Here is a 26,280-nt window from a genome sequence, read left to right on the forward strand (position 1 = left end):
TTTGTTTCACATTGTGGACTTGGTATATAAAGGATTCACAAAGATCCAAAAAATACTTGAAGCTTTTTAAGTTAGACAAAATAGGTTGAAACTTAAGGTTATAAGTATCATTAACATTACTACATATTTCAAAAATTTAATCAATGTATTACATGTTCTTTACACTCTTAATACACATGTCAAATTTTATGCCTATCGAATATTATTTACTATATGATTTATAAAATTATATTTCATACATAATTTTAAATTACAAAAACTTACTATTTAAACAATTTATTAATGATATAATTATTGATTTTTAATTTTCTATAAATTTTGCAAGCATAGAAGATATAAGAAGAAAATGTAATCCAATTGTGGATTTGTCAAAATTCACTTCCAATAAAAAAGATATTGAGTAAGATTATAGCCTTAGTCTACAACTAATTTTGCAACTAAAGTTTATCTTTTTAAGTGCCTAATCTTCTAAAATGCATGTAAGTTCATGTTGTTCCTTATGATTTCACTTACTCAAAAAAGAGGTGCTCCAAAAATAAGAGAAATGTCAAGCACATAAAAGAACTTATAATTAATTTCTACCAAATTATATAGAGGTGTAGGCTGTGTCGTGCCAAATATAAAATAGAGGGATTATATGTCAGACGCGTCTTAATTAGAGGATTCCATTATATCATTTACAATCAAAGAACGTAAATATATATATATATATATATATGTATATATATAATTGTAGGAAAACAATCGTCCAATGTAAATATGGATAAAATGGTCTTGGGCTTTGAAAAAGAGAGAATTTATTTATATGTCCCCAACACAAGACTCCGAATTCTGAAATCTCAATCAAATTCTAAAATCTCAATCAAATTATAATATATAAAGACATTTTAATTGATTCTAAAAGAAAAGACATTCACTACAATAAATTTTTTTTTTTTTTATTGTAACGAAATTTTTTGTTTCAATAAACTTCAAATTGCTACAATAAACCTTTATTACAATGAAAAAATTTCATTGCCCACTCTTGCGATAAAGTCTATGGCAATAGACCATTGCAACAAATAAAATATTGTTACAATAAATTAATATTTGTAGTCCTTATTGCAACAAAAAAAGCTTCAAAAAAGTAAATTAGTTCCTATTGCCATTAAAATTCCTTTGGAATGACTTTGTTGCAATACTACTTTTTTCCTGTAGTGATTTTAATTGTTGGGAGAGAGAGAGAGAGAGAGAGAGAGAGAGAGAGAGAGAGAGAGAGAGAGAGAGAGAGAGAGAGAGAGAGAGGTTTCTGTTGTTTTGGTTTTGGGCAGCGAAATTGGTTGTTTTTGAATTTTAAGCATTTTTTGATTTTATAAATAGGGGCGGGATGAGGAATTGGGAATGGAAGTCTACAACGTCTTTTACAAGTGAGAATTCTATTCCTTTTCCTCCTGTTTTTTTTTTCTTTTTTTCCTTTTTGGTGTGTGGTTGTGACCCGGCAGAAATTATAGTTTTAGGACAAGATTTAGATACAGTACTTAAGTGTTGTTCCTTAAGTTCCCCTCTTTAAATTTTGTCATGTGAATTTTTTCTCATGGGATAGAAGTATATTTTTTAGTTAAGTAACCACATGGCTAAATCTTAAGAGAGGAACTTAAAAAATAGTTCCTAAGGTACTGTACCTAAATTTTGTCCATAATTTAATTGTTAGAGCACTATGTGGGGTGTAAAAAAAATGTTTGCTATTTTAGCAACCAAGACCCAAAAATAAAGTTACATTCAAGTATAGGAATGCAAAATTTTTAAGCATCTATGAACAGTTAAAGTTTTTATATTTACAACTAACTGTGTTCATTAGATGCAAACAAAAAAATAATATATTTTATTCCTTTTTTTTTCTCTCTCTCTCTTTCTGTTCTCTGCGTACTCTCTCCCTTCTCCCTTTTCTCTTCTCCCTCAGCACTTTTTACTCCCCGAATTTATCTTCTCTCTCAATTCGTCTGTAATAGAAATAGATAGTTGTGGTTGTTGTTTGGTGGGTTTGGGTTGGCGTTTGGGTCAGATTTGAGTGGCGTTTACTATGTTAAACTTTTGCATAACATAGTAAAATGAAAAATTCATAAAAGTTACTCATAAAAGTTAATGATGTAGTTGGAAAAATTCATAAGAAACTAATATTATCATTAGTTTAACTGTTAGCTTAAATTTTCATTTAGTCATCCTAATCAAAATAGATCATCATAATTGATATGTTGTAGTCTTATTAAGTACACTTATTTATTAATATTCTAACTTTTTATTATCCTTGAGTTTAAAAAGATAAAATAAAAAGAAGTATCAAGCTAGGCTTGGGGCTTGCCCAGGGTCAAAATAAAAAAATCCATAAATGTAACTAGTTAACAATTAGGGATTAGGGAGTCTACTATGCTTTTACTATTAACTTTTTTTTCTTTCTTTTCTAAATACTATTACTTTTTGAGAGCAGACAAATACATGAACACAATAAGAAAGACCAAAGTTTAGGTCTTGTGCCTTTGTTTCTCTTCCTTGTGAAGTCTGTTTTCTCCTCGTGAGGTTATACCTTCTTCCGAGTGAAGCCTTGTCCCTCATCATTATCTACCTCTATCTTCTCTTTTGAACTAAAAGCCATGTAAGTACTATCTCTAAACCTTTCTCTCCCTAGTTATTTTCTCTAAACTTTCTGTCATGGCAAAAGATTCAGTTGACACAATAACTTCACAAGCGGCCAAACTCAGCTAGCTAAAAAGCAAAATCAACCTTGAGGCGATCCCTACTTCTAATGAGGACTCAATAAAACTTCTAATTGGTAAGATCCTTTCTAGCAAAGCCTTTTCAAAGTCACTAGTCAAGGAAATATTGATTAAAGCCTGGAATGTCATAAATGATGTGGAGGTGTCTGCAGTAGATAAGAATATATTTATGTTCTCCTTTAAACATGAAGTTGATGTGAGATGGGCATGGGACAGAAGACTCTGGACAGTCAAAGGAGAACACTTAGTGCTTAAACACTTCAGTCCAGATATTAGTGTCTCAGAAGTAGACTTTTCTTTCACGGAGTTCTGGATCCAAATCCATGGGCTTCCTCTCAACAGGAGAAGTAAGGAAAATGTGCTTAAAATTGGAAGCATGGCAGACAGAGCACTGGATATAGATCTGGTTGGCCCTAGGTCAGGGGTATGGAGTAGAAATGTTAGAGTCAGAATTGAAATAGATGTGAGTTGCCCTTTGGTTCCAGGTTTTCCTTTGGAAAGAGACCAACTTCCTGACCTGTGGATCCCATTCAAGTTTGAAAAGTTGGGAAATTTCAGTTATGGATGTGGAATGCTAGGCCATGATCAACGTGATTGTCCGAATAAAGGGGTTCAGTTACTCTTAAAAGAAGGAGTTAACTTTGGTTTCTATGGGAAATGGTTGAGAGCAGACAATAACGAGTTTCAACCGGGAATTAAATTGGAGAATCTGCTCAACCCAAACCGCTTAGATATGGAAGCCACAACTTCAGCTTCAAAATCCTCAGTTCCAAACAATTGATCCAACTAGATTCAAAATGCTATGGATTCGTGGGATGCCATGATTGCTAAAGAAGCAAGTGGCACTAGAGATGAGCCAGTGGAGATCCTTGAGCAGAGTGAGATGGTGACCACACTTCAGACCGATGGGACAAACATGGAAAAAGCAACAGAAGATTTGCCTTGCCTAAGTCACTGGTAAGTCTTAATCCTAGTTCAATTCTAACTACCACCCAACTTTCTCGTTGGAACATAGACGATAAGATAGTGGGCTCCCCTAAACACTCCCATTCTTACCCAACTCCATCTAACCCCAATAACAAAGATATACCCATTTCCCAACTCCCAAACACAAATAAACCACCTCCAAGCCCAATAATAGGATACAAAAGGAAATTCACTCCCTTAAGTCATCCAGAAAACCCAAGTGCCTCACCCAAAAAAAAAATGAAAATCACCCCAATTTACTCATCGCCTAATCCCGTTTACACAATTCCCCATTCCTCACCGAAACACTCCAGCTCTCACAAGAAAAAATCCCTTAAAGCTCTTGCTAGAGCAAAAGTGGTCTAAAGAGATCAGAAAGACAAAAATAGTAAGGATGATCATATCACAGCACAATGTTCTATAGCTACTCCTTCCATAAGCACATCCACGACGGCTGAGGAGGTGGGCCTTATCATGCCTCCCACCTCGCCATGAGGACCATAGCGAGGAACTGTCGAGGTGCTGGCAGAGCCTCGACAGGGAGAGCTTTTAAGGAGCTAATTCGTTGTGCCAATTCGGGTATTATCTTTTTATCAGAAACAAAAACTAAAACTCCAAAGGTAAAAAAAACATTTGTGATAGATTAAAGTTTGTAGATTCTTGGTGCGTTGATTCAGTTGGGATATCTGGTTGTCTTGCTCTTTTTTGGAGAATAGGTGTGAATTTAGAAGTGGTTTTCTCTAATAAGAATATAATAGTTGCTTTGGTGTATTTGGACCCCCTTAAAGCCCTTTGGCTTATTTTTTCCACTTATGGTCCGTATCAGCGGTCTAAAAAGAGGAATATTTCGGTTTTGCTTGAAAGCATGGTGGATGCCTTTTCAAGCCCCTGGGTTGTGATTGGGAATTTTAATTGCATAAAACGGGCTAGGAAAAATGTGGTGGGAGAATAGTAGCAGAAAGCTCAGCTAATTGCTTTAAAGATTTCATGATGAATTCGAGTGTTATTGATTTAGGATTCATTGGTCCTTCCTTCACATGGTCAAATAGAAGAGAAGGTATAGCCAGCATAAGAGAAAGATTGTATCAGTGTTTGTGTGATCAAGGTTGGCAGACCATATTCCCCAAGGCTGGGGTTAGACATCTTTGTAACTTTAATTCGAACCATAATCCAATTATTTTGGATACCAATTTGGAAATTGAGATGGGCTCTCAACCTTTTCAGTTTGAAGCAATGTGGACCAAAGAAGAAAAGAGCAAAATGGTGGTGGAAAATGCCTGGCAGACTAGGGTGGAAGGTTCCGGTGGATTTAGGCTAGCAAAAAAACTATTAGTAACTAGTAGTGAGTTAGTGAGGTGGAACAAAAACTCCTTTAGGAATACAAAGGAGAAAATTAATGGCCTCCCAAACAAGCTATTGAAGATCCAACAAGCAGCGCCCACGAAAGAGAACTTGAACCTTGAAGCATCTCAAAATTTAGAGCTTGATGAATGGCTAGCCAGAGAAGATTTGCGATTGCGGCAAAATTCTAGTGAGTTGTAGGTTAAAGAAGGAGATCGCAATTCTAGATTCTTCCACCTTTTAACCATCATTAGAAGGAGAATGAACTACATTTCGGAAATCAAGCTGGAAAATGGGTCTTGGATTAGAGACCGGGAGGATACTCAAAGATATTTTTTGGATAATTTTTCATCCTTATACAATACGAGTCATCCTCAGTTTCCTGAGAATCTTGAGAGTCTCATACAACCTTGTGTAATTGACCAAGTTAATTTGGAGCTTTGTAGAGTACCCTTTAGAGATGAGATTAAAAAGGCAGAGTTTGGAATGAAGGCTCTTAAAGCCCCAGGGCCAGATGGCTTCCTAGTGCTCTTCTATAAGCACTATTGGGATATTGTTGGTGATCAACTAATGCTTGTTGTCCAGGACCCTTTCGGCAATGGCTGGCTACTGAAGGAATTCAACAAGACCTTTATTTCTCTTATTCCTAAAACGAAAGATGCACACAATTTTAACCATTTTCACCTTATCGGTCTTTGCAATGTGTGCTATAAGGTGATATCAAAAATTATTGTCAATAGGCTGAGACCTTTGCTAAACAAAATGATAGATCCAGCTCAAGTGGCCTTTGTGCCGAATAGGTGGATAAATGAGAATGTGGTACTAGCCCATGAGATTATGCATACTTTCAAAAATATAGGGAAGAAAAAAGGTTACCTTTTTTCAAATTAGATTTCCAAAAAGCCTACGATAGAATGGAATGGAGTTTCTTGATAGCAGTTCTTAAAGCCTTTGGTTTAGCAGCAATTTTACCAAGCTCATCCACCAATGCTTATTGTCAGTATAGTTTACCTTGCTATTAAATGGGGGCCAATGTTTAAGCTTCTTCCTTTCTCGGGGTCTTAGATAGGGCGATCCTTTATCACCTTATCTCTTCATCCTAGGAAGTGAGGTGCTCTTGAGGCTCTTAAACAGGGAAGTATCACAAAAAAGGCTTTTGGGAGTTAAAGTTTCTAACACTACTCCGCCCATCTCCAAGCTATGCTACGTAGATGACATTATTTTGTTCCGTAAAGCTAAATCTGCCGAGATTGGCATCCTCAAATCTTGCCTGGAGAAATTTTGCTCTTGGTCGGGTCAGCTTATTAGCATGGAGAAATCTGGCTATTTCCCTTCTAAAGGAGTAAGTTCCCAGTTCATTAGTCAGGTTAAGCATACTTGGGGACTCAATACATTGCCTCCAAACTCCACCTATCTTGGAGTCCCCTCTTTCTTTCCAAGAGTAGAAATAAAGATTTCAGATTTATTAAAGAGAAGCGGGACAACAAGTTATGTAGTTGGAAAAGCAAAAATTTGTCTTCATCAGGTAGAGCTACTCTTATCAAATTGGTTGCACAAGCAATTCCAATCTATGCCATGTCCGTTATTTTGCTCCCTAAAGGCTTGTGTGACCAACTTGATGCTTCAATTCGTAGATTTTAGTGGAATCCAAAAGCAAAACTAGGTCCATATTGGACTTTGATGTCATGGTTGTCTTTGTGTTGGCCCCAAAAGGAGGGAGGCTTAGGTTTCAGAAACTTCTAGGACTTCAACCAAGCTCTCCTCTCCAAATTTGGATGGTGGATTGTTTCAGGAAAGGATTGCCTTTGTGTTAAGGAGTTGAAAGCAAAATACAAGGTTCAAAATAATTGGCTTTCCCTTTACTTTTCGGGTAAAGCTTCTCATTTTTGGAAAAGTTTAATGGGCATCAGACACCTTGTAGCTAAGGTAGCTTGCTTTCAAGTTGGGAATAGTGCTTCAATTCGAATCTGGTCTGATCCTTGGATTCCCAACCTCCCAGGTTTTATCCCTTCTCCTAAAGAGGGCGCTAACTCAGATTTGGCCTTGGTGATTTTGCAACTATTAACGCTAGAGTAAAGAAATTGGGACATGGCCAAATTATTATTATTTTTTTTTTTAAGAACCAGTGGTTGAGCTAATTCTAAGCATTCCCATTCCTATTTTCCAAAAGGAAGATTGCTGGGCTTAGACAACTTCGAACTCCGGGTTGTTCTCTGTTAAATCTACTTATTGGCTCTCGAGAGTGGAATCTCCTCCCTCCAATATTGATCCTGTTAAGGGTCAGATTTGAAAGACAAAAATACATGAACGTTTCAAGATGCTTCTTTGGAGAATTGCTGCTAACTTGCTGCCATCTAAAGAGTTAATTAGCAGATTTAATGAGAGTATGGATTTATGGTGCCCTCTTTGCAGTTCAGCAGTGGAGACAACCTTGCATCTATTCACGGTATGTCCCTTTTCTAAATCATTGTAGTACCAAAGCCAGTGGGGGTTGAGAATGGAAGTTTTGAATTTTGAATCCCCTTTGGAGTTTGTCAATTTTCTTTTATCTCTGAATTTTGCAAGTAATCTGTTGCCTAGCCAAAGAGAGGACTTTTTGTTATTTGGTGCCATCCTCTGTGATGTTGTTTGGAAGCAAAGAAACCATTCCATATTTGAGAACATGGACATAAATTTGGAAGGAGTTGCAGCCAGAATTTTTATCCTTTTTGTTGAGCATAAAAGTGCTAGACCCCCCCTTGTGAGATCTCAAGTTTCTGCATCAGCCTTGGGTTGGAGTTCTCCACCGAGGCATGGCTTAAAAATAAATGTAGATGCTACAACAGGTCCAAGATTCTCTATCATTGCTGTGGTCACAAGAGATTGGAGAGGGAAAGTGGTATTTGCTATTTCAAGGAAAGTGAACACCACCATCCCTCTTCAAGCTAAAGTGGAAGCAGTGAGATGGGCGCTGTCTTTAGTTCTAAACTTGAGGTGTGATTTTGTCTCTGTGGAAACAGACTCTCAAGTTGTGGCCAAACTCATCTTGAACTCAACAGTGCCTCCCCCTTGGAGAATCAAGTTTTTATGCTCTAATTTGAGGTCCTTTTTGTCTAGTTATAGTAATGTAGCTGTTAGATTGGTGCCTAGGATCCACATTTTAGCCAAATGGTCTTTGTTTTGCAATTTTTATGACTCTTTTGATGTCAGCTTTAGCTCAGACTGTTTCTCCTCTCTTGTGTTGAGAGAGTCCAGTGGCTTGTTGTAGTTTGTTTTCTTCTTAATAAAAGTTTCTAATTTAAAATAAAAAAATAAAAACTTAGTAAGAAAGAAAGAGAAGAAAAAAACCTCCGCAGCTTAGGGTTGGAGTTAGGATTTGTTGCTTGAGGCCGAAATTTTAATACAAAAATTATATATATAATGCATAAATATATACATATGAGTTTACTTAAATGTTAGTGAAAAATACCATATTTTTTAAGAAAGGAACAAACCAACATGATAGGAGCATTATTGATTCAATTTATATTTTGAACTTATTAATTTGATGAATTTTAAATTGTCATATAAGAATTTCAAAGACTTAGAACTATACAATTCTCAATAGATATCATTTTTTGACTAAAAAAAAGAATGAAAATTATGCATTTATATTGTGTATAATTTAAACTTAATAATTTTATTCTTATTTATGATATCACATTTCTACTAACTATATATAAAAAGTGCCAGTAGCCTTAATTTACAGTAATTTTTGGTTTATTCAATTGGAATGAGGCAAAACTCACTATGTTGCTTGAGTTGGCCCTTTTTTTCCCCCCATAGTATGCCAATGTTTTAGTTTGTGCTCTTTTTTTTCTTTTTCTTTTTTTCTTTTTTTTTTTTAAATATTTATATGTGCAGACACATATTGCTACACTGACTCAAAATATTCTTACAATATTTTCACAATTATTGAGGTGTTAATTTCTTATAATTCAAAATAAAATAATAAAATATTAGACTGAGACCAACCACAATTGAAAATAAATGTATTGCAAAAATATTATAATATCTTGTTGTTGTCACAATATTTTTACAATTGCTGAGATCTTAATTCCATATAGATCAAAATAAAATATAAAAAAAAAATGCTAAGTTTACAACATTTTCATGATAATTTCACAACAAATTCTAAGTGAAAAAAATATTATTGATGGATAAAAAAGTGATATCAATAATGTGTCTAGTTTAAAACTGATTTAAATTTGTCATCGAAAATTTGTTATGAAAATGTTGTGGAGGTAAAATTTCTTTAAAATAAAATAATAAAATATCATATCAGGACCTACGATAGCTGAAAATATTATGACATTTTGTTGTATTCCTAGACTTTTTATTTTTATTTTTAGTCAATTTGGGTGAGTCAAAATTCATTATTTCACTCACAATTTTCTTGTGCTGGTTTTTTGTTTTTTTGTTTTTAATACAAAATTTAAAGTGGTGGTTTTAGTTTAAAACTAGTAGCCATTTAATACTTAAGATTTGTTGTGAAATTATTGTGGACGTAAAAAATAAAATATCAGACCGAGACCTACCACAATTGGAAATAAAGATATTGTGAAAATGTTGTGATATTTTTTTGTGTTCCTAGGCTTCTTTTTTGGTTTAGTAAAATTTGGTGAGCCAAAATTCACTCTTTTAGGCACAATTTTCTTCAATTGTCTTTTTGTTTGTTTTTTAAATGCACAATTTAAAACCAATAACAATTTACCACCTAAAATTTATTGTGAAAATGTTGTGGACATACCATTACTCTAAAATAAAATATTAGAATAGAACCCACCATAGCTAAAAATAAAGGTATTGAAAAAATATCATGAAATTTTGTTATGTTGCTAGATTTTTTTTTTTTTTTATTAGTCAATTTGTTGAGTAAAAAATTCATTGTTTTATGCACAGTTTTCTTGGGCTAACTTTTTTTTTTCTTTAATACATTGTTTAATGTTTAAAAAAAAACACACACACACATAAATATAGTTTTACACACACACACACACAAAGAGGCAAAAAAGCACTTTCACCCTTTATATTTGGGGTAGTTTCATTCCTTCCCTAAACTAAAGTTAAAAATTTTCCTCTATATTTTTTAAAGCAGCAGATACCCCAACTATTACACTCTTAGATAAACCCTAAAGAAATCTTATGACTTCTAAAATATTCTATCGTGAAAATGTCTAAAATACACCCCACTAAATTTTAATGTCCCAAAATTTTTCTTCAAGTATTTTGAATTTTATGTGGTAGTCGTGCCTGGAAAGTGAGAATGGTAATATATGGTGTTCTATTTGTTACCTAGAAAACCCTAATTTATTAAGTTTAAATCTTCTATACTTATAATTTTATCTAATGGAACTTTGATGGCATATGTTTTTTGTTATCTTGTTCTTTTTTAATTTATTTTCTTGCTTAAAATGTTTTTTCATATTAAAAATTAAGTAAGTTAAACATCATAGTTATGCTCATAAAATAAGAAAATAAAGAAATAAGTATGGATGGATAACAAAATCTTTATTGTAGATGATTGCAAGTATTTCATTTCATTAAGAGTTTAAAGTGTAACATATATTATCATTCATTGCAAAATTTTATATATTGTTACAATGTCTTATCAAAATTTAGTTGTTTATTGTTGAAAGATAATGAAATTCATTATCATTCTTAGTATAATTTTTTAGAAGGTAGATATTACATTTAGCAAATAAGTTCTAAAAAATTGTCATAGTAAATAGATATTCATACGTTAAAAAACTATTTTAAATTTAAGTACATAACTTTGTACTTTTTCCAAAGAAAATTACATCTTAATTTTCTCACAAAAAGAGCGGCACGTGCCTCGCTTGCGCAATCCAAACTAATGCTTTCTTAAAAGTGGCAACTTGCAAGCCTTTGAATATTAAAATTTATTAAAAAAAATTAGCCCCTTTTTTTTTTCTTTTGAAAAAAAGCTCATATAATTTTGGGGGCAAAGCTAAGAATATAAATCTTATAATTAATTTTTATATTAAAGAAAAATTCAAAATTTTGGGTGGATGGCTCTGCCAAGCTCTCTCTATTAAATTCACATTCTTCACACACCCTTTCCAATCAAAACAGCTCATCTAAGGTCAAGAGTGCCACTCCGTGATGACGACCCTGACGACCCACCCATTTTCTCCCGAGCTTTATCAAAATAATGTGCGAATTAATTGGTTTTGTACTCTCATCTAAAACAAAATGACAACTCACCATGTCACACACATGAAATAGCAATATTTTATCTGCGGACCAAATCATGAAATCGTCCAGGTACTTTTTCCCTTGCTTAGGAACAGTGCTTATGTCCCATGGTCCCTAAAAACTGAAAAAAGAGACTGGAGTTTGATAAGTGACCCGCTGAATATGGACACAACTACGCACATTTGCAGCCATGCGCAGCTAAATAATAGATCATATTCATACTTTGATAGCCCCTTGGAGACTAGTCACCACCAGATAGCATCCAACAAAGCCCACTATTATGTCTTGTTCTTCAACCATCATGACTCAAAATAAATACAAAAATAGACCTACACTGTTTTGGCTTGCTTTGGAGTTACTACATTTTTTGCTTTCTCCTTTACCGTTCTCTTTGGTCACTTTCTAATTAATGGTCTCCTTTAAAGTTGGAAACTCAAACATACTTACACTTGTCCATACAAATTAATTATTTGAAAATTATTTTTTCTTTTTCTTTAGATTTTTATATTTTTATCAGTACAATTTTTTTTTTCCCAATGAATAAGGCATAATATATATATATATATATATATAATAACACGTTTTTTTTTTCTTTTAAAAAAAAGCTCATATAATTTTGGGGGCAAAGCTAAGAATATAAATCTTATAATTAATTTTTATATTAAAGAAAAATTCAAAATTTTGGGTGGATGGCTCTGCCAAGCTTTCTCTATTAAATTCACATTCTTCACACACTCTTCCCAATCAAAACAGCTCATCTAAGGTCAAGAGTGCCACTCCGTGATGACGACCCTGCAGACGACCCACCCATTTTCTCCAGAGCTTTATCAAAATAATGTGTGAATTAATTGGTTTTGTACTCTCATCTAATAATGACAATTCACCATGTCACACACATGAAATAGCGATATTTTATGTGCGGACAAAAGCATGAACTCGTCCAGGTACTTTTTCCCTTGCTTAGGAACAGTGCTTATGTCCCATGGTCACTAAAAACTAAAAAAAGAGACTGGAGTTTGATAAGTCACCTGCTGAATATGAACACAACTACGTCCATTTGCAGCTATGCCCAGCTAAATAATAGATCATATTCATACTTTGATAGCCCCTTGGAGACTAGTCACCACCAGATAGCATCCAACAAAGCCTACTATTATGTCTTGTTCTTCAACCGTCATGACTCAAAATAAATACAAAAATAGACCTACAATGTTTTGGCTTGCTTTGGAGTTTCTACGTATTTTCCTTTCTCCTTCTACCTTTCTCTTTGGTCACTTTCTAATTTTAATGATCTCCTTCAAAGTTGGAAACTCAAACTTACTTACACTTGTCCATACAAATTAATTTTTTCTTTTTCTTTAGATTTTTATATTTTTATCAGATATAATATTGTTTTTTTTCCCAATGAATAAGGTATAATATATATATATATATATATATTGCTAATAGAAGGCATAACATTGTTAAACTAAGGGAAAACATGAATTATTATCCACAGTAATCATTCAATCAAAATTGACTACTACTTACGTATGGATTCATCCTATACACAAGTACCGAAGTACGATTCACTCAATTGATAATAAAAAAACTTGTTTAGTATAATTAATTCTAATTGATAATAATTAAGTAATAATGGAATCTTTTAACTAAAATACTTAATATGACTTTACATTCTCATGTTAAAGCTTGATAGGATAAAAGAAACAATTAAAATTAATTCGGATCTTATCTCTTCGCTATCTCCGAAAGGACTCTTTCTTCATGATTGATTTTTATTTTAAACAATAAGTTTTGTTTCATAAGAAAAGGGAGCAAGATTTGAGAGATTGTTTCTCGTCATGATATTGAAGTATTTGTAGTCTAAACACTCAATCCTGGAGGTTCTGTTCCATGGGCTGTGAACAATTGAAAGAAACATTTAGAATTAGTGAAATACACAATGACCTTCCAGGAGTCTGATCTAGAAGACTTTAAATGGATAAACAAATGAGTTTTAAAAAAAAAAAAAAAAAAAGGAGAAAGAAGACATCAATTTTATTAGGAAAAATTAGCCATGATCGGCGAGAAATACAGAATTCAGGTGTGGAGGAACATTCTCAGTCCACACTGAAAAATCTCTAACATGTCTAGCATGTTTAGCTAGGCTATGCGCTACATTGTTTTCGGAACGGCGAACATGGGAAAATGAAACACAACTGTTTGCCACTAACATGGACTTTGCTGAGCTGAGTATGTGACCATAGGTAGATAGGGACTTCTCTTCCGAGTTCAGGGTGTTGATGACATTAGCTGAATCACCTTCCAATATGAATGAGGAAAAACCAAGGTCTTGTACAAAGGATAACGCTCTGGCTGCAGCCATTGCTTCAACTATTTCCGATGAGAAAGGAAGACTAGCTTGCTCGGACAGAGAGGCTATTGCTTGCTTGGTACTATCACGAACAATCACTCCAATGCCAACTTTCCTTATGTCTTTGAATAAAGCACCGTCAAAATTTACCTTGATTCTTCCCGCTGGAGGAGGAGGCCACCTAATCTGAGTTTGTGGACTGTTTCGGCTCTGTTTTGGGACACCAGAAACAGAGTCATGGAAAGTGTCAAGGGCCTGTGAAGCTGCATGGATTACTTGTGACAACGGGTAATCTTTGGTTGAGGTTCGAATCTGGTTTCGACGATGCCAAATGGTCCACATAACTGATGCCATAAGCTCAATATTCCTCCGTTCTTCATACGTGAACATCAACACTTCTTGGATTGATGAGAAGGTTTTCAAGTGTCTGAAGGAGAACGATGGAATGGAGCCCCATAGTTGTGTGAGCTGGTTACATTCCCATAATGAATGGTATATGTCTTCCACCTCCATCTTGCATGCTTCACATGTATCTTCAGTTAGAATGTGTCGTCGTTTCAAGTTGTACTTGACAGGAAGGGCGTTCTGGCAAGCCCTCCATAGGAAGTTGCGTACTTTGCGTGGCACAGAGAGACCCCATATCATCTTCCACAATCCATTGTCATTATGGGTAAAGCTTGATTGTTGGCTTCTACATTGCTCCTCGGCTAGGAATTTTGAACTTGACTTCACTGTATAACACCCTGAAGGAGTGAAAGGCCAAACCACTACATCTTCTTCCTTAGTCAAACAGAGAGGGATGCTTGCAATAATCTCTGCCTCGTGAGGTGTGAATAGCCCATGCAGTAGATTCTGGTCCCATTTACGTGAAACTGGATCAATGAGTTCTGAGACTCTCATGTCTTCAAAACCTTGAACAACGTGTGAACTGACCCAAGTCTGTGTTGGTGTGGGTAGCCATGCATCATTCCACACATTTATGTTTTCTCCACACCCAACCCTCCATCTGACCTCCTTCAACAATAAGTCTCATCCTTTTAGAATACTTCTCCATGCATAGGACCTGGTGTTTGAATTTAGGGCTTCCAAGATGGAACAATGGGGAAAGAACCTAGCTTTAAAGACTCTATAGAATAATGAGTCTTTTGGTGCAATAATCTCCATGCTTGCTTTGCTAGAAGTGCATCATTAAAATTGGCTAGGTCCTTGAAACCCATACCCCCCTCTAATTTAGGTTTGCAAAGAGTGTCCCACTTCACCCAATGTACTTTTCTTCTATCTCCTTTTTGCCCCCACCAAAATTTTCTAGTGAGGCTCTCAATGTCTACACAAAGTTCCAAAGGGAGTTTGAAGCAACTCATTGTGTAAGTTGGTATTGCTTGAACCACTGCCTTGATGAGGATCTCCTTGCCTGCCTGAGACAAAAGCTTCTCCTTCCACCCCTGAAGTTTTTTCCACACCCTCTCTTTTATGAAGTTAAAACTCGCTTTCTTATGTCTCCCTATTTGTGATGGCAGCCCCAAATACTTCTCATATTGCACAATCTCAGGTACATCCAGTGCGATTTTTATGTGGTTCTTGGTTTCTTCAGAAGTGGATTTACTGAAGAAGATGGTGGTTTTATTTCTGTTGATTTGTTGACCCAAGCATTTGCCATATACTTCAAGGATGTTTATAATCTGTTGACATTCCTGAATTGTGGCCCTGCAAAACAAAAGGCTATCATCTGCAAAAAGGAGATGGGTTAGTCTAGGGCTATTTCTACAAAGAGAATAACCCTTGATATCACCCTATGCTGCCGCCTTAGTAATGAGGCCATGTAAACCCTCAGTGCACAATAGAAAAAGAAATGGTGAAAGTGGGTCCCCTTGGCGTATCCCTCTGGAAGGTTTGATCAACCCTTTAGGTTCTCCATTCACAAGAATAGAGTAAGAGACTGTTCTGACACACAACATCATCAGAGTAATCCATTTTTCAGTGAAACCCAACCGTCTCATCACAGATTCCAGGTAAGACCACTCCACCCTATCATATGCTTTGCTCATGTCTAATTTAATTGCTATATAATTCTCCTTTCCACCATGTTTCTGCATACTATGAAGAGACTCAAAAGCAACCAAAATATTATCAGATATAAGTCTACTTTTTGTAAAAGCACTCTGATTCTTAGTAATAATATTTGGTAGGATTTTTTTAAGTCTATTGGCCAAGACTTTTGAGAAAATCTTGTAAAGCACATTGCAAAGGCTTATAGGTCTAAAATCTGAAGCATGCTTAGGGGATTTATTTTTTGGTATGAGGAAAATAAAAGTGTGATTAAGATGTTCAGGTAGAGTTGCAGAATTAAGAAAATGCAAAACAAATTGTGAGACATCGTTACCAAGGGTACTCCAAAAGTGTTGGAAGAACGGTGGCATTTCGTCAAGTCCAGGGGCTTTTAGTGGGGCCATTTCATTGATGGCCTTTTGCACCTCCCAAGCTGTGAATTCTGCTGATAACTGGTGGTTCATGTTAGCACTAATCACTTTTTGGATGGAGTTGGTGGCTTCTTCACACTGTGTGTCTACTGCTGAAGTAAATAGTCCTTGAAAATAGGACACAAGTATTTCGGCCACTTCCTCATTACAAGTACTCCATTGTCCTGTTGAAGCCCTTAACTTTTGAATTGTATTTTTTCTTTTTCATTGAGTGGCCCTACAGTGAAAGAATTTAGAATTTTGGTCACCTTGTGAGGCCCATAATACTTTGGACCTTTGAAACCACATCCTCTGTTCTTTGTCCACAAGACTTGCTATCTCCTTTTTCAACTCTTGTAGCCGAAAATTTTGACCGGTCCGCATGGCCTCTTTCTCTGCATGAATCAATTCTTTTCTTTTCTGTTTCAGCAAAGTTTGGACGTTGCTGAAGTGATCCTTGTTCCACTGCATTAGCTCATTTCCACACTTCTCAATCTTATTCACCGTTCTACATATTGGATCTTCTGTGCCTCTGGCATCCCATACTGCTTCAACTATTTCAGTACATCCTATGTCTGACAGCCACATTTCTTCAAATTTGAAGAGTTTTGGTGTATTGTGAAAGTCTAGTCCCACTGTATTGATCCATAGTGGGCAATGATCCGAAGAGTCTGCAGTTAAATGGTGAACCTTTGTACCTGCAAATCTCAACAGCCAATCGTTAGTAGCTATAGCACGATCAAGTCGCTCCCATATGGAATGACCTGTAGAAAAATGCTTCTGCCATGTGAACCTTTGACCTGAGAAACCAAGATCAATAAAGCCACATTCATCCACCACATCCCGGAATAACTGCATTTGCACTTGGCTTCTACTACTTCCTCCAAGTTTCTCTGAGCTCCCAAGAATTTCATTAAAATCCCCGGCACACAACCAAGGGAGATTAAATTTTTTCTGGAGTTGTCGGAGCCTATTCCATGACTCATACCGTTTATGGGAAACTGGTTCTCCATAGAAGTCTGTGAAGCGCCATTCATCCTCCCTTCCTTTATTAATAATTGAATCAATATGGTTCTTGGAAAAAGTATCTACATGTACATCAATTGAATTCCTCCAATATAGAGCCAGACCGCCCCCTCTATTATTTCTTTCCACAAAGAATAAGTTGTCAAATTCTATCTTTTGTTTGATCTCTTTTAGCCTTGCTTCATCCGTCCATGTTTCGGCTAAAAACACGACGGAGGGATCTTTAGTTCAAATCATCCCTTCAAGCTCCTTCACTGTCCGCAGGTTCCCAAGCCCACGGCAGTTCCATACAATGATACTCATGGTGATTGGCGAGGCTGTTGAATAGCCTCCACCATTGAAATGTCTTGTTCATCCACTCTTGAAACCTGATATTTTTTGTAAGGTAACTTGAGTTGGATTTCATCATCTCCCTCCCTACCCCGTTTTGTTGCTACGGAGTTTTGTGTGTCTACCTCTGTCTTAGGAATATTTCGTGCCAACTTCTTCCACTTTCTTAGTTCAAATGTTTCTGGTATAATAGTTGAAAGCTGATTTTCCACGTGTGCCACATTTTGGTATTCCCTACTTTCCACCCTATCCACATTAACTCCTAGATTGTCTCCATTAGAGGCCGGAGATATTGAGGAGCCAGCTGTCTTATTTGGTGCGCTAAAATCATGGGATTCAAACTTGTTTAGCGCCATATCAATCTCTTCAATTTGGGACTCAAAATCTTTTGGGAGCGTAGATGGATATATAATAGGAATGTTATTTATTACCTGAGGATTCTGGGAGGAATTCTCGCTTGTAATTTGTTGAGGGACATCCCTGTTTTCCGCCCTATCCATATCTGAACCATTTTGGGAGTCAACGCTCCGCTGTGACTCTCTGGTGGGCTGAGTCTTGCCGGTGCTTTGAGTGATCACCGGTGGCTTCTTACTTGACTTGGCTGGTTGCTCCATGGCGTTGCTGACATTCGAACCTCCAAGGCCATCTCCCATGCCTGAAACCGTTGTAAAGGACGATTTCCCTGTGTTGTACGGAGTCGCCCTGAGCCATGCACCATACCCTTGTACTTCCTCTGATCCAGAGCCTCTACTCATGAGCCATTTCTCGCATTCTTTCTCATCATGGGACACTAAGCCACACCAGTAGCAGAAGTTAGGGAGTTTTTCGTATTTGAAAGACACCCATCGTTCGTTGCCTTCTCCTATATCAATTTTACGACCTCGACATAGGGGTTTTGAGATATCCACCTCCACCTTTACACGGACAAAATCGTTTCCCACCAGCTCTTTTGGATTCTCTGTCTCTGAGACTACTCCAAGGGATTCACCCAGTTCTATTGCTGTCTCGGGGTCCAGTAATCTCATCGGTAGGCCATGTATTTGCACCCAAAAATTAACCTTTGTGAAGCGTAAATTCTTGGCTGGGGTCCTGTAATCATAGCGCTGGAATAGCACTAGGTGCTTGTCAAAGGACCATGGCTGTTGCACTAAGACTCGTTCTGCATCGGATTCTAACTCAAAAATAAAAAGCAGTACGTGATCACCCACTTCCCTGATCTTAAACTCATTACGGGCTCTCCAAAGGGGCTTAAAGGTTCGTCCAATAGCTTCCACGTTAATGGCACGTCTGGTCAGGAACTTTGCTGCTAATACATACTCCTTTTGCTTCAGATTTTTTGATTTTTTTAGGCTGAGTTTGGTCCCTTCTTCAGTCGTTAGGGACAGCTTTTCCCATTCGTTAAGAATCTCTTCCATGCTGGATGCGGTTTTTGAGAGTGCTGAAAAGAAAAGAGAGAGAAGAAAAGTGTTTCCCAGATCCCAGGAAGGAAACCCAACAAGCCCTACTGTTAACAGTGTTAGCAGAGGGAGGAAAATATCATTCCGAGGAAGATAACCTAATTCTACGTACCACGGTCTCTAGAGAGAGCGACGTGGTAGAGAAAACTTTTTGTTTTCAACTCATTCAGATACCTCACGCCTAACTTCATTCTTAGTTAAATTCAGACTTGCTTGTGCTGATGTGTCATGAGAAAACATAGGAAGACCGACTGAATAAATCCCAAGATTTTCAGGATGTAAATCAGAAAAAGTTAGAGAGGAGTTAATATCCTTATCTAAAGCGTGTGACTGCTCAAAATTCAGAAAATCCCCAACAACAGCATTGATGAGTGTCTCACTGAAGAAGAAGCATCCTTCATAGTAGGCAAGTTCCCCACCTCAGCACAAGTTCCCTTATTAGTATTCACAACATCAATCTGAAACTGAGATGAAGAAGTTACATCATCACATCCCTGTTAGAGTCCTGGTACATCACAATCAACCCGAGTCGCAGGAAGTATCATCATATTCTCATCACCTTTATTCAATACTTCGTATCCTTTGACTTCAATGACAGACTTCTTTGCCGGATTAAAAAGAGGAGCCCTTATCCACGGCCCAAATTGTTGATCATCTAATTTCAGAGTACCCTTGCTATGCAGACAAAGAGAACAATCTTTGTCATCGTGAAAGACAAATCCACACAGATAACAAATATTAGGCAAACTTTCATACATGAAGGCAGCCCAACCTTCACACTCTGTATCCCAATAAATTTTCCTTCCTCTACACAAAGGCTTAGAGACATCGACAATCACCCTTACCCTCACGAAATTAGCACCCAGCATTTCACTTAAATCTTTTAGTTTTATAACAGGGCCAATGGTCTCGCCAATACTGAAAGCAGTCTCAACAGTTTGGAGAGGAAAAGGTAAATTATGAATTTGCACCCAAAAGGCTGTCATTTTGAAACCCAACGTGTGAAGAGGAGAATAACCATCATATGTTTCAAAGATAACAAGACGTCTGTCAAAAGCCCAAGGTTCGCCTTGAAACCTCCTTTAGTGCGCCATAAAGGTCTGGAAGTCTTTGCAACCACCTCCACATTGAGAGCTCTACGAGTAAAGAATTTTCCTGCGAGTACAAACTCCCTCTTCTTTCTATCCGATCTCAAAGCAACAGGAATATCCTCAGATGAAGACAATGTTAATTTCTTCCACCGATTAGATTACTCCTCCATTGGACAGTTTAAAAGATAAATATCGATGCACAAAAATAAACTAAGTACAAATTGTAATTATCCCTTAAAAAATATATTAGGCCTGATACATATAACAATTTTGAAGTTTATATCTCACGACTAGAGGAACCTAGACTGACTGCAGCTTGGAATGATTTTTTGCAGACCTTTTACTGGAAAATTCATGTCATTACTAGCAACATATCCTGCTGACTTCAAATTATATGCCCAAGCAAGATTGCTTAGTATAAGGTTGTCATTAGCAATTTAGATACTTCTGAATGAGCTCAAACTAACACTTACGTGAATGAAAATTATATATATAAGCATAAATTAACATTCAATGTCGGCTTAAGTTAGCAGAGACATCTTGCAACTACTTGCTTTTGGTTAAGCTTGTTTTGATGTGTGAAAAAACATCAACTGCCTCTCAGGTTACAACTTTCTATCTGTGAAAGATCACATAAATGTTATTAAAACTGTCTCCTGAAATGTAGCCCAAAGCCTAACATCAATTCAATATGTTCAGATAGATGTGAACAATTCCTAACTATTTAATATATTCAAAAACTTACCAGTTGAGCAAGAGCACTTTCAGTCCTATGTGATTAAGATAAAATGACTAATATTATAATTCACAACCGACCATATCCTTTAAGTCTAAGGATAATTTATAGCCCTCTGGTTGGAAGTTTTGCCAACAAGAAACTATTCAATAATATTGAATCACTAAAAGGTTGCAAAAAATCACAAATTAACTAACCAAGATGGCCGGTGACATCATGAGCAGTAATATTACATGCCAATTCAAGCATTAGTACTAAAACCTACAATCTTCTTTGAAGTTTGATCAAGGCCTATTATCAAGTTAGAAATTTTTTATGCATGAAGAAGCATGTAAAATGTAACAACACCTACATTTTTTCCCCTAAATTCTTTTGATAGGTAAGGAACATTCACAAATATGGAGAAAATAAGTCAAATGGTATATGACTTCAATGAAACTGACCTCTATCAGCCATGATCGTCAAACAACTATCTAACTATTGGAAACAACATGACATATATAGTCTTGGTATTATGTATATATCAACATGACAAGCAAAAAGATGAGACAAACATTCATAAATTTTTGGTAGTAAGGATAAAAGATGCATCAATTTTCACTTCCCAAGAAGGTTAATTTGCTTCCAAATAGCATGTTGTAATGATGATAAAGAAAACATATCTTTTTAACTCTATGAATCCAACAAACTCTAACATCAAATCCAATAAAAATTGTTATTAAAAATATCCAATAAAAATTCAATCCAAATGAACATACCACATGAAGAAAACCTAGAAATAATAAAATGGTCTTGTAGCTCAACTATCAATTTACAAAAAAAAAATAAATAAATAAAAATAAATTACATTTTTACGAATTCCTAGGAGCTATACCTTAGATTCCTCAATTAAATTCAAAAAACATAGTTGCATTGAATTTAATTAATAAACCAAATTTATAAGTACCTAAAGAACCGTATCTAAGTTTTTTGGATCCAATCAACATACCACTCCACAAATTCCTTCAACCTGGTCTCCAAATCCATACTAAGCTCCTCTTCACCAATTTTATATTAGCATGAGTAAATCCTAGGTACCTATTCTCAGGCAATTCATGTACATTTCCCTTTTCTTTCCTCTTCAACAACCTCTCCAAAATACTCACAAGTTCTTCAACATTTACTAATGAAGTGTTCCCCATATTAAAACTCTCAAAAGTGCTTCTAAATCTTTCTTTTTTTTCCTTCACTCCGACTACTTTTTTCAACTATATCCAATGCAACCATGCAACCTTAACAACATCATCAATGTATGTAAAATTTCTCCCTACAAAAATACCTCCATGCCTCCAAACGCAATTTTTTTCCCTTTCATTATACATTCTTAGTGAATTCAAAGTATAATAAGTTTCGTTTCCCCCATGGCCCAAGCACGTACAGTGAAAAATCTCAACCCCGTGAATAAAATCCTATAGATATAATTATAATTATAATTATGTGATATTTCTTCATTAGCTTTTTTTGTAGCAGCATAGAGACTTGCTAGTCGGTCAGTATGTTCTTCTTTAGAAAATGGTAATTTGGTATTTAAACCATATACAGAACTAGAAAAAGCTCGCACGTTTGCAGGTTGAGGGTCCAAAGATTTATATGCTTCGAGTAAATTAATGAATCCAACAATGCTGCTGTGAATATAAGAATATGCATTTTTCATAGCGTAACAAGCTTTAGCATGTGTTGCCAGATGCATCAAGTGGGTGAACCAGACAGTGTCAAAAAGCTCGGTGAATGGCAACATGTCATTTATGTCACCTTCAAGTATGTAGACACCTCTAAGAAGCATGGGTGCAAATTCGGGTTCGAGTACGGGTGTGGGTGTGGTGCTGCGACTCGGCAATTTTTGAAAACGTAGATGCGGGTGCGACAAGATATGTTTATTAATAAATTATTACATATATTTTTATTTTTATTTTCTATATATTGCTAAGCATATTTTTTCATAGAATGGTAAGCATATGCTAATTTAAGAGTAATAGTAGATAATAAAGTGACAAAATTTAGAGTTTGAGATGAGTTTAGGGTTTTTTCTTTGAACTAGGATGTCAAAATGGTATGTTTCGACAAAATCTTTTATGGTTTTTTTTTTAAACACTTATTTCAACATATATTGGATCGATTCGGGACCCATTTCGGACTGCATCGGGCTGAATTGGAAAACAAAAAAAATATGGTCTAGGGCGCGCGTGTAGCCACGTCCATAGCCAAACGACGTATCGGACTCAAGTGCGTCAACCCAATTGGCGCACCCATGCTTTCTAGGTTAGGTTGGGATAGATTTGAATGATAACTTGAAAAGACATTTGAATATGACAATCTAATTGTTTTTGTTAAATAATTTATATTACCGACTTCCCAATCATGTTGATTGTGGTTTTGACTATTACTAGTCCAAATGTGTTTTTGACTGTTGCTGGTCCAAAATTAATTTAGGTCTCAAAAGAGTTCTTTAGATAATTTGTTACCAGCAATGAGCACAATATAATAATAAACAAAAATGTGAAATCTCATACCCAAGCTAGGCCTAAATCATAAGTTCCCAGCCCATGCCCAGGCCCTAAATTTCTCTATTCTTTCATTTCATCTCTTAGCCTTAACCTAAATTTCTCGACTCTTTTTATCTTTTCTCCAAAAAAAAAAAATCTTTACTCTTTCGTTTCATTTTCTCTCAACCTTAAATCCTAAATTTCTTTACATCTTCAAAAAAAACTCTCACCTATGGCCTTGCTCCTGTTGTTCAAGAAATTATTAGTGGCATCAGCACGTTTCTACTGTGGTCAAGCCTCAAAACCAAAGCACCAGTCCCTTAAAGAAAGGTAAGGTTATGTATTTGTAATGTTGATTGTAGAATGGGGATTTTTTTTGTGGGTTTTGAATATTATATGCACTTGACAGTTTTGATGGTGATTGTTGAATTGGTTGAATGTAGAAGTTTTTATGTTAATTGTTGAATATGAAATTGGAACCATTTGATTGTGTTAAATAATGTGTATTAATAAGTGTGGGGCCCGTGGGCCCGATAGCCTCGGCCCATCGGGTACTAGGCCCAAGGCCAACGCCGAGGAGGACTGACCAGCCAAGGCTAAATTAGACAAAGCCTCTTTTGTGACCTACGCCGAGGACCTGTTCGTCCTCGGCATTCTAAGGATAATCTTTGGGAGGGGATAAGCTCAGAGCAAGCTGTCACATTCGCACTTAATGCATTCACCTAACCCCTCTGGCTGCATTAATGGGGATATAACCCCTTAGCAGGGCAATGTTGGTTAGAGTGAACCACTTGAGTACTGATAAGACCTCTGATGGGACAGACGGCCAGAAGAGAGGCAAATGGATGATCAACAGATGGAATAAGGAGATAGGCAGATGAAAACTATATAAGAAAAGCAAGTAAAGTAAAAGAGGGGGGGGGGAAAGAAGGAGAGAGAACAAAAAGGCCTCCTCGGCCACAGGCCGAGGAGCATTCCCCCATTTGTAAAGAAACTCTTAGTATTTTTTATAAAGAAAGTTCATGCTTGGTGATCGACGGCCAGCGCCTAAACTTTTAACCCACTCTCTAAAAATTTATTGTTTGGGCTTGATTGGGCTGAAAACCCATTCGTACTCAGGGTCAATCCAAATTGAGTCCCTACAATTGGCGCCGTCTGTGGGGAGGATTAGGGTGCTAGCCGGCGCACCAGGCGAGTGTTCTAAGTATTCGTTTTACAGTAGGTTGAAAAAAATATATATATAGAAGATTTGACAGTAGAAAAAAAAAAAGATCTTGATTTTATTATTTCATGAATAGAAAGAGTACAAGTTACAATCAGAGGCTCAGGTAGGTGTGTTTTACATATAAATTTACAAGCTAATCCTACTAGCTATTTCTACAATCAGAGGCCCAGATGGAGCCGCCCTAAGAGAAAACTAGCCGGTGGGAAGTGTCAAGCCGTCCCTTTATTGGTATAAAGAGAATGGGAGAGCTTGACAAGAGGCGGAGAAAGGGAAGGGCAATCATGTTTCTAGACCACCAACAACTCCCTTCTCGGCCAGGCGGAGCTGGAACAAAGAGAGGAGCAAATGCAGGGGCTCCGGGATACCTTCCCCCATGATATTCCCTCGATTCTCTCCGATCCTCATGAGTGTTGGCCGTTGGAGACGGCGACACTCGAGCATCGCCCATGAGGTGAATTCGCACATCTTCCTCATCGGGGGTGTGCTCCGAGGAAAGACGTTAGGTTCTCTAACAACACCCCTCTGGGACACCTCGAAGGGCGCCATCGGGGTTACGCCTAGACTCTGCCGCACCGAAAGCCTAGTGGGGGCTGCGGCCATACTGGTTTTTGTCAATCCCGGTAACAATTCCGGTGGGGTTGTTAAAAGGGCTTGGGAAGTTGGAAGAATGTGTTTTGTTCTGTTTGTGTTGAGAGGTCCATGTGTTGTGGAAAAACCATCTCCCCACTTTATATAGGGGTTGGGGGTTGGTGAGAGTTAATTTATGCAGAGTTCGAAAAGAGAATTATCAGCTGGGCTAATAATGAAGCTGTCAATTTCCAAGGAGGCCGTAGACCGTTGGACTTGTGTTAATTCACGAGGACATTAATGAAGGCGCGTTTCGCGCACCGAGGCATCCAGCGCGAAACACGAACAGACAAAGGGCGCTTCATAAATGAAAAAGATGGGGCTTCGAGCTGGAGGCGAGATCAATGCCACGTGTAAAGATCATAATCTGACCCAAAGAGGAATCATCTCCAGTAAAGCGGTCTGAGGACAAACCTCCGCTTACAGAAAAATAGAAGTGGTAGACAGAACCAAGGTATTGCATGGTCCTCGGACCCAAACCTATGGTAAAACTACACACACCATTATATCTGAGTACTAGACAGAACCAAGGTCTTGCATGGTCCTCTAAAACTTGAGAATACTGAAACCTAAATTATCTCCTACTTCGGATGTCCTACCTGGCTCCCCCTCTACTGTTGGGCAATGAAAGCCGTTGTGCCACTCTCCTGACACTATAAGAAAATCTTGAGTCAACCCCCTGTTGGAATCAGGAAGACACTGGATGAGGCGAATCCTATCGTCCATTGTCTTCATATAATACGTCTTACCCCTCAGGTGATGAAGGTTATAGCACCAGTTCACATCATGGTGAGTTAGTCTCAGCCCCATTTTCTCATTCAAGATGTCTACGCACCCTAATATCCTAAACACATTCGCGGCACACTGGGTAGGAGACAGGCGAAAATGCCTAAGATAATTGAGGGTCACCGGCCTCATAGGGATTCTCATCCCTCCTTCTACAAAAGCGAATATTGGGATCACAACTTCACCCTCTCTCCTCTTAAGGTACCACTCCCCTTCTTCACAGTACTTCAAACTCACATTATTGGGTATTCCATAGTCGACGATGAATTTGTTCATCATCTCGTCAGACTCAACCAACTTCTTAAACTTACCCATTCTCCAAAGATGACTAAAAGTTCTAAGAGAAGAAAAGGAGGATTAAAATCAAGGAAATTTGA

General features: G+C 36.8%; 1 pseudogene; it reads right to left on the reverse strand.

Annotated features, from left to right (window-relative positions):
- Positions 1-21,747: 21,747 nt before the first annotated feature.
- Positions 21,748-26,280, reverse strand: part of LOC112012325 (UDP-glucuronate 4-epimerase 3-like) — a 10,184-nt pseudogene continuing 5,651 nt past the window's right edge.

This window comes from Quercus suber, unplaced genomic scaffold (genome assembly GCF_002906115.3).
Source record: "Quercus suber isolate HL8 unplaced genomic scaffold, Cork oak 2.0 scaffold_201, whole genome shotgun sequence".
NCBI lineage: Eukaryota > Viridiplantae > Streptophyta > Magnoliopsida > Fagales > Fagaceae > Quercus > Quercus suber.